Below are 16,524 nucleotides of genomic sequence, written 5' to 3' on the forward strand. Positions count from 1 at the left end.
TAAGAACCACACCTGGGGAAAAAGCTGGTTTGAAATGATAGTGACTTCCTTCCCAAGTTTTGCTGCTGCCCACTGTAAGGAACTTTGAGGGCTCAAGCCGATCTGGGTCTGACCATCAGTGGCCATTCTTAAGGTCATTTTTCCTTCTTCCCTGGCTGAAATGGGCTCCTGCAGCCTCCCACGGGCACCCCAGGCTTCCTCTAGCCTGGCATGGGCCATCTGTTCTTGTGGCCCTTCTTATGCCAGGGCTTTTCACCCTTTGCTCTGTGGCACTGGGCAGCAGGAGAAGAGCGGTTTTGTTTACTCCCACTTCCCAAAGCTTCCTGTTTTTTGTATTCACTGTATTTCTTAATTTGTACATTCTCCACCCCTTTCTGGTGTTTTGTTTTGTTTTTTTCCCCTTCTTCTTTCTCCTTCTTGCAACTCAGGAAGGTGACACATTGTTTTGTTTTGCAAATCACATATTCTCACTGAATAATCTTTAAACCTATAGCTCACTAGTTTCAGAATATCTTTTGTGCTGAGGACATCTCATGAAAGCCAGACATGATACAGCTGATGGTGAGGCTGGGACCAGTTGGATTGAACAGTGCCCCTGGCATACCCTGTTGGTGTGAGGGGACCCAGTTTACAGCCTGTGTTATGAAGCTATTGGGAGACAATGCAATAGAAGCTGAGACAATGCGAGTATCACCTGTTAAATGGCTTGAACCTACATGTGTGGCGCTCTTTTAACAGCAAAAAAGAAATACAGTGAAGGGTAGAGCTGGCTAGATGACTCCAAGCTTCGCAACAGCAGTTTCTGCACTGAAAACACTGAAGTTTATCTCAGAATTGCATTGGCTGTTAAACTTTAGTGTTTCTGTATGCTCTTGCTCACATTTTCCTCTATTGATACTGCACCTAATTTCATTCCTGTTAGCAATGCAATTATTAGCAAGCTCTAGGAACTGCAAATGTAGAGAATACATCATTTCAAAGAGCTGAATTGCATCTTAGTATGTGTACAGGTGCACTCCTCGGTTGGAACATGCAGCTACAAGCTGCAACCAGATTCATTTTTATAATCGTAGGAAAACCTCCAGAAACCATACAACCTTGTGTCAGAGAACAGTATTAAACCTGTGTAGGTCCCAGAGTCCCTCTAATTTTCTGACTGCAGGGAAACTTTCATTTTCTGCTGCAAGTTCTTTAGGAAGCTGCTTGTCAGTGGCTATAAGTAGGTTAGCTGGACCCGTTGTACTTCTGCCTGTCTCCTTTTCCTTAGCTATCACTTGCAGATAGCTGAGAGAGTTTTTCTGTTACTTTCTAGTCGCTGTCACAGTGGCAATGTGGTTGCAGCTTGCCAGGATGTACGCAAGCATATACACCCGTACTCCTACCACGGTGTATAACCAAGGACTGATGTAAATTGGAGGAGGAAAGATTTAGATTATGGGGGTTTTTGTGTTGTTTCATTTTTAAGGACCTGTTATTACAAGAAATTTCTGAGTCCACTTACCCAGATACATAACTAGCTGGCTTAATATAAGATATTATGGATTTAGATGGCTGGAGCCTTAGTATTCCAAGGCCTTTTTATGCAACAAGATCTCACACTTGCATTTTCTCTTCTGGTTCTAAAAGTACTATCTACCTTCAGAGTGCTTTTCAGGTGATAAATCAGATTAAAGAAAAAAGTGCATTTTACATTACAGGTTTTTGTTTCACAGATTTTATCTTTAAAAATCACTGGGTTAGGAAATACTGATATGAAAAGAACAGGGATATAAGCCAAAGAACAGCAAAGAAGAGAATAAGCAAATTTATCTCTTTGTCTTTTGTTTATGATTAATAGAGTAATAGAGTTCAAGTATATAAGATTAACTCCAGGCAACTTAGTTTGCAGTGTAATACCTATTTATCACATTGGTATATGTGAGATAAATCTGCTGAAATGCTTTGAGCGGGAGGTTAGACTAGGTGACCTCCTGACGTCTCTTCCAAACGGAGTTGTCCTGTGATCCTGTGAGACATGCAAGTTGGTAGCCTGCTGATGGAGCATGAGCACTTGCTGCCTTAGTGTTTAGCGAGAGCTTTTGCTGTCGATTGTGTAAGATGAAAATGGGCAGTGGGCCCATTGGTTTTGGGCAGCTGGTATTAGAAATGACATTCAAGTTAAACTCTAAGCCTTGCCGCTAATCTTAAAGGCACACAAAAGGAAATGGCGCAGCCATGTGAATTCACTTAAAAATACACCTTTTTGTTTCTCTTTTGTAAAGCTTTTACCGTTGCTTTAACAGCTTTGTTTCTGCGGTTCCATGCATAGCTGCTTTGGATGCTCTGCTGCTGTACACGACTGGGTAATTACAAAATCAAAACAACATGGTGGAACGGATAGAGTTGGGAGAGAAAGAGTAACCTGGAGATTGCAGTGAGGAATGCAGTGTGTAAAAGAGCACGAAGGATACAAGTGATGATTAGAGATGAAATCTGCTTCCTCTTCAGTGGAATAACAATGAAATACTCTTCATTTTCTTACTTTGTTTTGGCTGCCAGAGAGTTGTCACCTGTATCCAAGGGCTGGCAGGACAAAGGAGGGAAGGAAAAAGTAAAGCATATATTGCCATGTACTGGAATTACTTAAATCTTTGATTGCTGGCTCATCAGGGCATGGATAAAATACTGCTTGGCTACCCCTGGTAGCCTAGGAGCAAAAGCTTTGGCAAAAGTCTGTTTTTTTTCTGAGCCTCTGGGATCTAGAGGGTACAAAAATGTGTTTTAACCCATATTGGAAGGCCAATAATGAATTGTCAGTTCTAATACCTTCAAGTTTCACATTATTTATTGAAGAAAATGTAACATTTTATGTAAACTGCAGGCTAATATCATAAAGAGGCAGAAAAGTTCTGATTTTTAATAGGACTTTGCAATCATAAAATGCTATAGTCCAGAAAAGTAGCTGTATGTATAGATAATTATTAAAATGTCTCCAGCATTTCTGTTCTGGCTACAGACTATTTTATGGTATATTATGGTATAATGCTTTAAAAAATTTAATGGGAAGTGATAAAATATTTGAATTTTATCTTTTCTAAGTTGCGCAGTCCCTCTATTGTGAACCCACAGTAACTTTAAAAACTGCCTTTTCTGATTCTTGTCCAGAACAGTATTCTTTCTGAGAGCTGAAAAGTATAAATTGCTGATAAGCCAAAAAAAATCTGAATATTTGGATTGATAAAGACCCTAAAAGCAGATTTTAATTCAAAGTTGACAATGTTAGGAAACGTTACACTGATGTGATGCCTGATGTCCTGGTTCTGTAGCAACTTCGTTGTCAAATTACATCCTGTGGAACGGGAACAAGAACCAGTTTGACATCGCGCCGTGTAGTTTATCTGCTGAGAAAAAGAGAGGTCAGGTACTGATAGAAGGGGCATCGGCAGGAGCTTAGGAGAAGACTGTTAATTCTGTATTCTGCTGAGGTTTTTCAGACACAAATTTGAAACTAAAAAAATCAGCGATGATTGTTCCTGGCTACAGTGTATTGTAAACCGTAAATACTGGGAAAAAATGATTCGAAGATGACGGAAAAGGTTAGTGTTACTGGTGCTCGTTGTGGTGGTATTCTTGGGCAGATGGGGTTCTTGTCAAATGTTAAAGCTTGCCCTGTTTTTTGTTTTCCTTTTTTCACAACCAGTTGTAACCAAGAATTTTTTTCCTTTGCCTCCTGTCTTTCCTTTGCAACTTTTCCCTTTTGTAGCTTCTTGCATGGAAATCAGTGATTTCCTTGGAATTTCAGGAAACTAGAGCTTCTGTTGGCATGTGTGTTACCCAGTGGAGAATGCAGGAAAAAAAGATTTTTTTAAAATCATTCCTGAGCTTACGTCTAGATCAAATAGCATGGAAACCAGGTCTGTCACTTACGGATAGATATTTTACCCAGCTGGTTCTAAGCTCCTCTGTGGTATGGCCTGGGATGTGTTAAAGGGACTAGTGATCTGAGATCACATCTCTCCAGTTTTGAACTGTATCTGCACAGCTTCAGTTCAAATATTCAGTAAGTTACATGACTTAGTTTTTAAGGCATCTTTTTTTCTTGCATTCTGTTGATACGCATAGTTAAGTGTTGCACATGGCCCTTAAGTATCTAAGTCCTTAAATTACATTTAAAACATGACATTTTGGCTCAGTTCTGTTGGCTCACACTTTGTGGAGTCATTAAAGCTAAGGAAGAATGTTTAAAAAAAATATAATAATTGCTCTTTCTCATTTGTTAAGGTTTTACATGTGCCTTGGTTCATGACATAATTCTGCAAAGTGTTGGTGACTTCCTAAGAATGCAACTGCTTCAAATTTGCTTGGTTTCATAAGTAGATTTATGTTCCGAGTGCTTTAAATAACTCGTATCTGGATGAAGGCTTCTTACCACTGGTGAAAACTTCTGACTATTACGCAAAATGCCCTTTACTTACATTATTTCTCAGTAGGTTACCATATAAACCATAATTTCCTTAATGGAAAAATACAAAGGAGCTCAAAAGAAAAGAAAAGAAGAAAAAAAACTCTCCAACCTTCTAGCATGATAGCAGTAGAAACACAAGCTTCTCTGCAGATGTTTTAAGAATGTAAACAGACTGCCCAGCACAGGTTTATGTGGTTCTTTTCTGAAGTTTTTTGTAACTTTTCTCTGGGTGTGAAGTATAGAAAAGTACATGGTACAGTTAGTTTTTTAATAGGGGGATGAATATTTGTTCATATATTCCCAGTTTGAGAATTTTGGTTTAAAGCCAAGTGGAATATTGAGACTTTTTTCATCTAGAAAGCAGAACAAAAAACCTTGAACTACAATTACATGCATATATACAGTATTTCAAATAGAGTTAAATCTAGCAGGCTGGTTACTTTGGTATTGAGATATCTGATGAATGGACTTGTTAAAGGCTGATTCCTACGTTGGTTGATTTATTCCTTATTGTTCTCTTGTGAAAAGATTTATAGAATTTTTCTAACTAATGATTTTAAGGGTTTATGGAAAACAAGCAAAGCCAATGATCAGTGTCTACATCTCATTTCAAGGTCACCAAATTTGTCTTGTAAAGAGAAGACTCTTGGGCTTTCGGAACTGCTTCTGGAATCACTGGGCAGTGATGCTTCTTATTATTTAGTAATTTCTGGGTAGGGAAAATAATTTCAATAACTTTTTTTCCCCCTCCAAAATTAAGTGGATAGTTTTAATTTAATTTCATTTACAAAACAGAATCATAGAATCATAGAATCGTTAAGGTTGGAAAAGACCCTTAAGATCATCGAGTCCAACCGTTAACCTATCACTGCCAAGTCCATCACTATACCATGTCCTCAAGCACCACATCTATCTGTTCTTTAAATACCTCCAGGGATGGAGACTCAACCACCTCCCTGGGCAGCCTGTTCCAATGCTTGACCACCCTTTTGGTGAAGAAGTTTTTCCTAATATCCAACCTAAACTTCCCCTGGCGCAGCTTGAGGCCGTTTCCTCTTGTCCTATCACTTGTTACTAGGGAGAAGAGACTGAGCCCCACCTCGCTACAACCTTCTTTCAGGCAGTTGTACAGAGCCATAAGGTCTCCCCTCAGCCTCCTCTTCTCCAGGCTAAACAACCCCAGCTCCCTCAGCCTCTCCTCATAGGACTTGTGCTCTAGACCCTTCACCAACTTCGTTGCCCTTCTTTGGACACACTCCAGCACCTCGATGTCCTTCTTGTAGTGGGGGGCCCAAAACTGAACACAGTACTCGAGGTGTGGCCTCACCAGTGCCGAGTACAACGGGATGATCAGTTCCCTAGTCTTGCTGGCCAGACTATTCCTGATGCAAGCCAGGATGCCATTGGCCCTCTTGGCCACCTGAGCACACTGCTGGCTCATGTTCAGGCGGCTGTCAACCAATACCCTCAGGTCCTTTTCTGCCAGGCAGCTCTCCAGCCACTCCTCCCCCAGCCTGTAGCATTGCATGGGGTTGTTGTGACCCAAGTGCAGGACCTGGCACTTGGCCTTGTTGAATCTCATACAGTTGGCCCCAGCCCAGCGATGCAGCCTGTCCAGGTCCCTCTGCAGGGCCTTCCTACCCTCCAGCAGATCGACACTTCCACCCAACTTGGTGTCATCTGCAAACTTACTGAGGGTGCACTCAATCCCCTCATCCAGGTCATCGATAAAGATACTGAACAGGACCGGCCCCAACACTGAGCCCTGGGGAACACCACTCGTGACCGGCCGCCAACTGGATTTGATTCCACTCAGGAGTCAAATAGATTTAAGATAGGCTGCTATTATTTAAATTTTTTCGCCATTTCTTTTTATTTCCCAAGAAATTAAAAGGGAGAAGGGGAGAATTCTTCATAGTTGAAATCTGAAGAGCTAGGAAATATATGAGGGTGTTTTCCCTCTTCTCTCTTCTTTGCAGTACTCTCTTCTTAATTAAGATTCAGTCAGATTTTTTTGTTCTACTATTTTGTTGATGGAGTTCGTCTTGAGACCTAGTAAGGGTTGCTACCAAAATCAAGCAGTAGGAGTTTAGGCTTTAATTCAGAATTAGAAAAGCAATTTTGTTTCCTTTTTGGCAATTTGGTCCTCATTCACTGCATCCTTCTGATGCAACTTCATTCTCCTACAGACAAAATGTCACCTTACAGCAAGAGCATGCCGTGAAGAATTTTCAAGTGTCCACAGGCCTGAAATGTGTGTGACATCTTTATAGAAATAGGAACCTCCCATAGAAATTATCTCCCAAGAAGTCCTTGAAAATTTTCTGAGCTGCTTTTTCTGGTGTATGATTATACAAAAATTTGTCAGCTCACAGCAGGCAAGTTGTATCCATATTAGGCTACTGAAAAAATAGAAAATTTGCTGTGTATAAAAATGAGATTCCCTTTTGCTTTCCCGAATGCAGTGTGCACAGTCAAATTTTTATGAACACATACACCTCAAATTTTCATGGCATAAACCGAATAGCTATGTAATAGGTAGTAAGAAAGTATACGATGTATTGTTACTTTTATCTAAAATATAATTAAACATTGCATTTCCAGAGTTCTACTCTATGCTACCATAAACTCTCATTATTAGTAACAACACATTTAGTGAGCTAGACAGCATCTCTATTGCGCGACTTAGGGGACTTTTTTTCCATAGGGCAGAAATGGCAAAACTCCTGTTCTATTCACTGAAACGTAACAGTGAATCATGGCTGCACTTTACTGAAAAACTGTTAAGAGGACAAACATTCAGTGAGAGTGGAGGTAACAACACTTTAAAGCAAAAAAAACCCTTATAGAAATCTTATGTAGAGTAAAATTCAGTGTCTGATAATAGTTGTCATTTTGTCGGAGATAAATGCTTAAGATTGCATTGTATGAAAAATGAGTTTGGTGCCTGCTTTAGGGGAAAGCTAACTGTGATATGGTAAGGTTTTCCAACATATACTAGTTTGAGAGAAAACAAACCCATTTTAAAAAGGTTTTCCAGAAAATTCAGGAAGAAATACCAATAATCCGTTCACTAAATGAGAAAGAGCCAAATATGCTTCATATACATTTTTTTGTTTGGTTGGTTGGGTTTTTTTGTTCCTGAAATACTGACTAAACCTGAGAAAGCCTAAGGTCAAAAGCCCCATTAAAACAGAAAAAAAGCCATCTTCCACACATCAGTTTTTAGAGACTTTTACTTTCTAGCGCACATCAGCACGAAGCTAAAGCATCATAGACAACAGAAAGTCAAAGAGCCTTTTACAGGCATCCAAGTCCCAACCATTATGTGCTCCTTTGGGTACTTTCTTGCTTTTGCAATACAAGATTCTGAAGGGGAAAGTAATTCCTTCAGGACTTTGGATCTCTAATGGGGTCAGTGTGCTTTAAATGAAAAATCCTGGCAGTCTAAAAGGAAATATAATGGAGACTTTTTTTTTTTTTTCTATGTAATGGGGGCACATCTTTAATAATAATGGAACTATGACATAGAGGGAGAAGATGACAGGGAAATGGAAGATGTGACCTGTATCAGATATTAAAAAAAAAAAAAAATCACAAAATCAACGAACCAAACAAAAACAGAACAAAACAAGCAACAGACATGAAAGTGTGTTTACTGTATAGCAGTGACTATAGGGTATCAGAACACAAGAACATTTTTTGCAAAAAGGAAAAACTCAGCTGCTGCTGTGGCTTCAGATGAAAGAAAGGAAGCATCCCAGGACAGGCACGGTGCCTCAGAGAATGATGAGACCTTGTGCCTTTTCCAGGGCACATGGAGGTGGTTAGCGCCTGGAACAAACCAGCATTGCCTCTGCCTCACATGATTTGTTTCATCCCTCGTCCCAATGTGCGCGCTGTACTTTTGTTACCTTGTGTCGTAAGATTTTTAGTTCTGGCACCATAGTGGACAACTGTAGCTCGTTGAGGAGCCACCACTCAATACTTTGGAGCTGTCTACCTCTGCCTAGCTGAAGGCAAAACCGTGTGCCGTAGGTGGTACTTCACTGCACCGTTTGTGTACTTGCATCTTTGGCCACAGGAAGTGGAGCAGAGGGAGGAAAGCAATTGAACAACAAAAAGAACAATTGTGGAAGGTTCATGGTGAAAAATGGTCTATGTTCAGACCATTAGCACAAAGCTTGTGAGGAAGTAACATTATGTTATTTTAATTTTGGATTAAGAGGAATCATACAGCCAGTTGTGTAATGGGTACGGTGTAGATTTTGAACAACAGCGGTTTTGTTCTCCATTGCTCTGCCCTGCCTGTGACCCAGACGGGAGTCTGGAATTGATGCTGAAGTGATGGGAACCCATGACGGGACTTCTCTGCTCATGTGGAATTGCCCCTTTTCCCCCCACAAAGTGGTGGGCAGCTGCCGCGCTATTTCCGGGCTTGTCTGGCAGGGGAGCAGTAGCAGGGTCTTTTTGTGGCTGCCAAGAAATCCCTGGTGAAAGGGATCCCTTACTTTTCTGATCAGCTACATGGCCATGGGCCCTCATTATCTCATGATTGGCAGCAGTAGCAATGACTGGTGGAGGAGGAATTCATTTGAGTGCCTCCTATTCTCATCTTTGGCATAGGCTGTCATTTAGAAATCTCAGTTTTAGGCACTGAGGAGATGGAAGCTAATGTAATCTGTGTAAAAAAAAAAAAAAATAGGCTGACAGGATTTTCTAGAAATGCATCTCCCCTACTGTATTGTAAACTGGTGTAGAGGAGTTCAGTATGAAGTTTTGAGTTGTAGCTGTTTTGGTTTTTTCTGCTCCACTGAAGGATTTATAGATTGAGTGGAGCCTTTAGCATCGTTGTTGGTTTGGAGTAAGAATGAGTGGTACTTTCTCAATTACTCAGAATTTCGCAGCATCTGTAGTGGAAGGTGGGAAGGGTCAGGGGTGGAAAGTGCAGAGTTATTTGCTCCATCAGAGTTTGGGGAGTAGTTACTGCCTAGGTCCTCTTGCTAAGAAAGGGACACTTACAGCTGGAGACAGTTTCTGAACAACTGGCCCAAGGCAGCCTGGCTTTAGTTGTAGTCCTTACTAGAAAAATAGATAAAACTAAGAGAAGGTACTAATTAAGACCAGATTGAAAGGGGGGGTGGGGTGGGTGAGCGGTGGGTGTCTTTATTTTCTGCATAGCATTTGTGTTTATCTGATGATGTGTGATCCAGAGAGAAAATTCAGGACAAGCCTGAAAGGTATTACAACGTTATTCTACCTTTGCCCAGAATATGGCTGTGTGTTGCAAGATTATTGAGATGGACAGGTGTCACAAGGCAAAAATATTTTTCTAGCACTTAGTTCTTAAGGTTAAATAAGAAAAACAATCTTGGACAGTGATTCTACCTTTAATATTTGTCTTAATTACAAACTTGAAACTCCGAGCTCCCTTGTGGGGTGATACTCCTCAGGTTTCTTTAGACTGAAACAGTTTCTAGGAGTTCAAAAATAATACATGCTTATATGAGGACTAAAACCCCCTTGCTTTCTCCTCTGGCAAAAGACTTGAAAGCATGTAGGTTGTAGAATATGAAGGGTGTCTGACTCTGTGGGTATCTGAAGACATTAGGGTTCCCTCTTGGACTTACGTGATTTAGTAATAGGAAGCTCAGTATGATTTTTTCTTTTTTTTAGCACAGCAGAGTGCATCTGGGGCAGTTCATTTTCTTCTCTTGTATTTCTGATAGGACTACTTCTGTGGGGGTTTATAGGACTTGTCTGTGCAGAAACAGCAAGCCTTTGAGTGTCCTTGATCTTGGATCCAGAAATTATTGTCCATCACATCTGTCCTATTGTACAGTGCCCCTCAGGAGAGTTTCAATAGCAGGGTATGATGATTGATCTTGATAGTGTAGCTACAAAGTCTTTAAAACTTTCATTTTCTCATTTTTTTTCAAGTTAAAATGGTAGGATGGAGGTACGCTTAGTGTGGTAGTCTTTTGGGACAGGAGTAGGTGAGGACTGGATTGAGAAAGCAGGTTTCTATTCTTGAGGCAGTGGAAGATTAAATATCATAGAGAGACCATTATTGAACTCCGCTTGTGTTGCAAGCGTGTCTCTTACTCCCAGGTAGACATGCCCTGCAGATACTTTAGGTGCGGTGTTTTTACTTTTCGAAACTAATAATACGAAGTGTTGTGCTTCTGGTGTTCCTCTTGGTACCTCCTAGGGATCATTGTGGCTAGACTTACCTCCTGGGGGGTGCTGTGGAGCCCCGCTCCCTTCGTAATCAACTTCTGGGAGTGTAATGTGGCTTTTGTTCAGGATGTCTTCCTTTTATGAAGGTTGGAGAGGGACTGACTTCAGTATTGGCATGTGGGAGGCAGAGAACTGAAAGTACTACGAGAATAACCAAGATATTAAATGAGATTATTCCAAAATACTAAATAGCCAAGTGGTAAACACAGCATTATACTGTGAATCTTCATAGTACAACTTCTGTAACTTTAGTCATGCACTGCAGTTACAGCTGTGTTGTTCAAGAGATTGTTTTAAAAGAAGATTAGAATATAATCCTACTATTTTAATCCAGCAGAGGAAATCCAAGGTAGATGCTTAAAAAGTTACTAATAACTAAAGAGGAAACATGCATAGAATATTAATATGTCAAATTATTTATATTTAGGAAAATTATACATACTCCACATACAGAGATTTTACACAATTATGAAGATTTCTATCAGAAACTCTATGGATGATTTCAGCCTTTGCTAGAGTCTGTGAGCTAACAGATACTCATTAATAAAAGCAACACTTGGAGACAATAAGGCCACAGGATAAAGAAAGATAAGTATTTTTTTCAGCCATGTGTTGGAGGGGGGTTTCCAAAGGGAGCCTCTTTATTTGGGACTATTGAAGTTATGCACCAACTTGAAAAGTTGGTAGGTGATCTTAGAGATCAGATCACTGAAGCAAACAGTAACCAATTGATAGATTGTATCTACCCCAAAATTCTAAAACTGTTGAGATTAAAAAAGCTCATTTGGTAAATGTAGTGTAAAGTTTCTCACTTAAAACTAATGGTACCAGGATCTTGGAAGGTGTTTGCACTTGGTTTGGTGCTGCTCTTTGGTGTTTTGGAAGGAGCTATAGAATGGGGAATAAATTATAAGGTGACAAGAATTGGCAGTTTTATTACATTATACAGGAATTTAAAGATAAGGGCTCACCATTTGTTGCAAAGGGTTCTTCTGAGGGTGATGTACAATTCACCTCCAGATTCCTATGCTTGAAATTCAAATGTTGGTGTCTACACGGAGTGAGATGTCAAAGCTTCAAATTGGAGTCATTGGAGAGCTAGTGAATACAGGTAGAAAGCTTGCGAATTCAGATGTCTACTTTAGACTAGAGCTGAATCTCTAACTCTTCACTGAGACCCTAAATGCCAGAGATGGTCTTCAACTCCTTGAGATACCTTCTTCTGGATTTCTACCAAAGAGGCAACCTGTCACTGTAAGGACTTATCAATCCAGGCCTATAAAGATGATCATTTTGCAAGGATAGCCATCTCCCTGAGGTTGCAGAGAGTGGGAATGAAGTTCACTATGACCAAGGCTAACCAGGTTTCTGCCTTCTTCAAATCATTATAAAAAAAAAAAAAAAAAAAAAAAAAAAAAAGAAAAATTTCAAGGTTGCTACTACCTTTAATTGCTGTTTTAAATTTGTCAGCAGAGTGCAAGTTGGGATTCTTGGGCAAGGGAGTGAAGACTACTCCAGTGATAAGGCAGACCTCCTAACTCTTTGTCCAACTTCATTCCTAAGGAAACAAGGATTTTTGTATCCCTTGTCCATGGAGAAGGGTAGATGTAAACATGATGTCTATCTTTGGGGTTGATAGGCACCCTAATTCTATATACTGAGTGTTATGCCCCAGTAGGCACTGAATATTATAAATAAAGTGGGGGCATTCCATTTTAGTCGAGCACTTTCTGTCTTGTCTTTGCCTGAGGACTACCTGAAGCAGGCAGTTTTTGTCCTGCCCTTCATTTTTCCTGCCATGTGGCCATCTGTGAGGCCATGGAATAGGCAGAGATGAGTCTGGATAAACTAGCCGCTAGTTCTAAGGTGATCCAGTTTACTTGCGTTGGCACAAGAGCAACTGTAATGTGAAGTAGGACTGTCTGATGCTGGGAGGATGGGAATGATGCTTTTGTGTCAGTGCCAGTTTATGCTGTTTTAAAATTGCAGCCCAAGAGCTTCATTTCCACCAGTTCGGAGAAGCACTACATTTATAACAAAATTTACAGGCTTAGGCTATAGAAGTGATACAATTAAAGAGTCTATCAAGATTTCTATAGCAAAGACCTATTGAGAGGAATCTTCAGTTGCTGGTTAAAAAAATAATTTTGGGGCAATATTACATGCTTATTGTCGAATCTGTAGATGCCATTTTATTTTTTTATTGAATTTTCCAGAAAATTTAAACATTTGATTTTTCAATGTTGGAACAATTGAATAGTGTTGCTTTCTGCTTTCAGCATTAACACTATCTAAACTGCTCTGGACATTACGCTCTAATAATATGCTTTAAAAATTCAAACTCTTCTAGTTTTGACCTTTGAAAAAGAGGTGGGATACCATTGCAGACTTTCACTTCTTGTTTGTGCCATGGTTTATTCTGAGTATCTTCCGCATACCATGTAAGTTGCATACTGCTGATGTCGCGTACAGGAGACTTCATATATGAACTCATGTTTCAGTCATGCCTCAAGCACAGGGCAGAAATAAGGCTAACCTGAAGTTGTTCACTGTGGTGCAGCTCTTATATTCTCAGTCAGAAGGTCCCTCCTTAGGGCCCGTTGGTTCCTTACACACGCTGCAGTGATTTAATGAACTGATCGTTCAATATGAAGCAATTCAGAGGGATCAGATTTTCTACTTCTGCGGCAAGAATGTCAAAAGCAGGTTGGTGGGATATCATAGCTAATGCTGCCTTGTTTTCAGACCTCTGCTGGCATGATGCTGGCCTAGGCTTTCACAGTGAAGTTTGCCACCTACGAGCTGTGCTGCAACAGGCACTTCAGCAGCTGATTGCTGTGAGCAAGCAGCGGTGGCAACGGAGAGCAAGCAGCGAGTTACAGCGGTGCCAGTGCTTTCTCTGCAGGCAGGCTTGCTGCGTTAGAAGGCGCATTTTCTTTATCTTTCTGGTCTTTGGAAGTGTGCAGGTCTTCCAGAAACCTAGGCAGCCTTGGTGTGCTCCTCCTCCTTTGCCTGTGAGGGGAGGACGTGGCAAATGGTGATCAGTGAGCTGAGCGATTTATCTAAGATCACCTGCAGGGAGGTAGGATTTGGACCGGGATCTCCCATGGCCTGATGATCTTCCTCACCACTGAGGTATCCTTTTGACTTAAAGCCTGCCAAGATGGTTTTGTCCTTCCCCCAGGTGAAATGCCTGACCTGCTTATGGTTTCCTCCAGAGACTTTGATATTCCTTCTGGCATTTATCTCGTCTTTGCCATCTTTTGCCCCTTGTAGTGGCCACTGAACAGAATCCTTGCAAAGTGGAATAATATTCAACAAGTGGATGGAGGTGTATAAAAAGAAATATTTCAGTTTATTCTCTTATTTTTTCCGACTATACAGGCAGCTGGGAATCACTAGTGCTACTCACCTTTGAGTGTAAAAACCTTGCTTTGTTGTTATGACATGAGTGTTTGTTATTGAATTGTGCAATGATTATAGGAGGCATTCTGTGAGTATTTGTTTTTCCTGTGTGTGGAGCCACCTGGTCGAATTTGCACACATCTAATGTAGATGTATACAGTGTCTCAAGTGCTAATTTCTCTCCCACTGATTATAAGAAAGTCTGGAGGACTAGATCAGATATAGACATATCTATAGTTAAGTAGGACAGTTATTACCCATCATATTTGATAGGTTCTGACACCATTGATGTTTTAAGGGCTCAAAGAAAGCTTTCAAGGGAATTAAATTTGCCTTAAAATCCACTAATGTTATAATCCATACAAAGATGAGCCCTTAGTTTGAATGCAGAGAGTAATAGTATTGATCATCATGACTGCCCTGTGCTCCTATCTGATAATAGAAGTTTGATGTGCTTTACGTGGGAATTTAAATGTCACTGTACCCATTTTACAGGTGGAGAAACTATAGCACAGAGGTTGTGAAACACATCTAATTAAAGTGAAAAGTGTTAAATGCACGAGTATCCCTTTATAGCCTAGATAAAATAGGTTACTTTCTACTTTGTTTAGTTAACTGCAGTGTTTAGGATCCCAAATACTCTCAAGTGTATCTTGAAGTCTATGGATGTAGTTAAGCCGTCATTCTTAGATTGTAGGATGGCTCCCATCTAAAGGAGGGGACCACTCTTCTCCCTCTGTCAAGCATATGGAGAAACAGGAATGCTTAAGCTCAACTTTACATGAAACCGCATAAGACAGTGTTGAAAGTATTTTATTTTTTTTTCTCGGATGCCTGGTTTTTAATTCATGCCTTTGATCGGGAATGGGTTAGTTGCATTTATCTGGCGTAATGTAGCATACCTGACATTTATGTGTTTCATTAGCCATGAGTTACTGTAATTTTATTAAGATTTCTAGCATGTTCAAATATTAGACTTAAGCCCTGTCTTGTGGCAAATACCAGTGTTTGAATATGCTAACAGAAATGTTTTTCTACTCCTTGAAGATAGAGTACTTAATGTAATTGGTAAATCAGATGATATCTAGCACTCCATTGTAATGCTCTACTTTACATGTAAATTATAGTTTGAAGCACCATATCTTTTCTCAGTAGTGATTAATCCTTGAAATAAAGGGGGAGGGGGAAGTAGCTAGTTTGTTTTTAATGATGCATTCCCCCTTTGGGAAAGATTCGCTATGTACAACTTCGTTGAGTTTAGCAATTTGCAATGAATTGTTGAGTTGTCCGTGGAGACCAGTTCTGCTCCTTCAGAACAGTCTTCGCCAGGTTACATTGCGCTCTTTTTCTTTAAAGGAAATAAGTTCTTACATCTCTATTTAAGGCAAGAGGTAGTAAGTTCCTTGCTAGCATTTGAACTTAAATAACTAGCAAGTAAAACTAAGCTGTAATATGTCTGATGGGTGGAGAAAAGGCAGGGAAGGAGAAGGCAACTAATTCAAAACATGCTCTTATTTTGTGTGGTTTTGGTTTGCAGGTCTAAATTTCAGATTGTATTCAGTGTTGTGTGCTGATTCATCTTTGCCTGTCTGTGATGCACTCTCAGATGGTCTTTAGCATCTTTGATTGCCCTGCATCCTTTTCCTGCTCTTTCTTTTTTTCAGATTGTACATAAATATTAACGACTTGATTAATTTTGCTGAAAGACCTGTTTGTTGCCTTCTGTACCTGTAAGTCCCACAGCAGAAAGTGGGAATGTGCAGTAACATCTAGCTTAATTCCTGCAACTGAGGGGTAAAACATCAGTGCAAAAGTTGGGGTTTCCTACGGGGAACTATGGGGGATTCTTGCTAGCTGTACCTTTTTTGTGTATGCAGTCAGTAGGTGGCATCTCACAAAATGTTTCAGATCTAGTGGGGAAATACTGTCAGTTGGGAGTGTTGCTGAATCTCCCTTAGTTAGGTGAGCTGTGTAAGCTACTCCTTTATTTAAGATGGTATGACTTGGCCCTTGCTCAGAAGTGGGAATACTAGCAGAGAGTGCTCGAGCAGTGGTATGTAACAGTGTGTGTGCTCAGAGATACTTCAGCCTTTTAAAAGTTATTTGGAGGAAGAGCTTAATGGATAACGATCACGTGCAACACCTGCATATTGAGTCAATTTAGCATCCGTATACAGAAGTGTTACAGTCTTCCTTTGTTCCGACATATGAAACAAAACATGGTTTGCTAGCAATGAGAGTGGGTGTTGAGGTTCCTTCTTGTGCTAGGTAGCGCACCATGTGTGTGATGCGCAGCCACGTGGTGGGTTTTTTGGTTCGTTGGGTTTTTTTGGCTAAAACGGTACTGAGAACTGGTATTTGACCAGGGGATGGCGATGAATGAAAATGCTCTCTGTTGTACTGAAAACTATTGAAAATGAGTATTGTGGGTGTGG

The 16,524-nt window shown here is 40.3% G+C and overlaps 1 protein-coding gene across 1 annotated transcript in view; it reads left to right on the top strand.

Annotated features, from left to right (window-relative positions):
- FRMPD4 (FERM and PDZ domain containing 4) overlaps positions 1 to 16,524 on the top strand; it is a gene marked incomplete at both ends in the record, with an annotated part of 304,338 nt that overhangs the window by 173,233 nt on the left and 114,581 nt on the right. The gene's annotated exons all lie outside the window — the stretch shown is intronic.

The sequence above is a fragment of the Platalea leucorodia genome (assembly GCF_965183815.1).
Source record: "Platalea leucorodia genome assembly, chromosome: 2".
Classification (NCBI taxonomy): Eukaryota; Metazoa; Chordata; class Aves; order Pelecaniformes; family Threskiornithidae; genus Platalea; species Platalea leucorodia.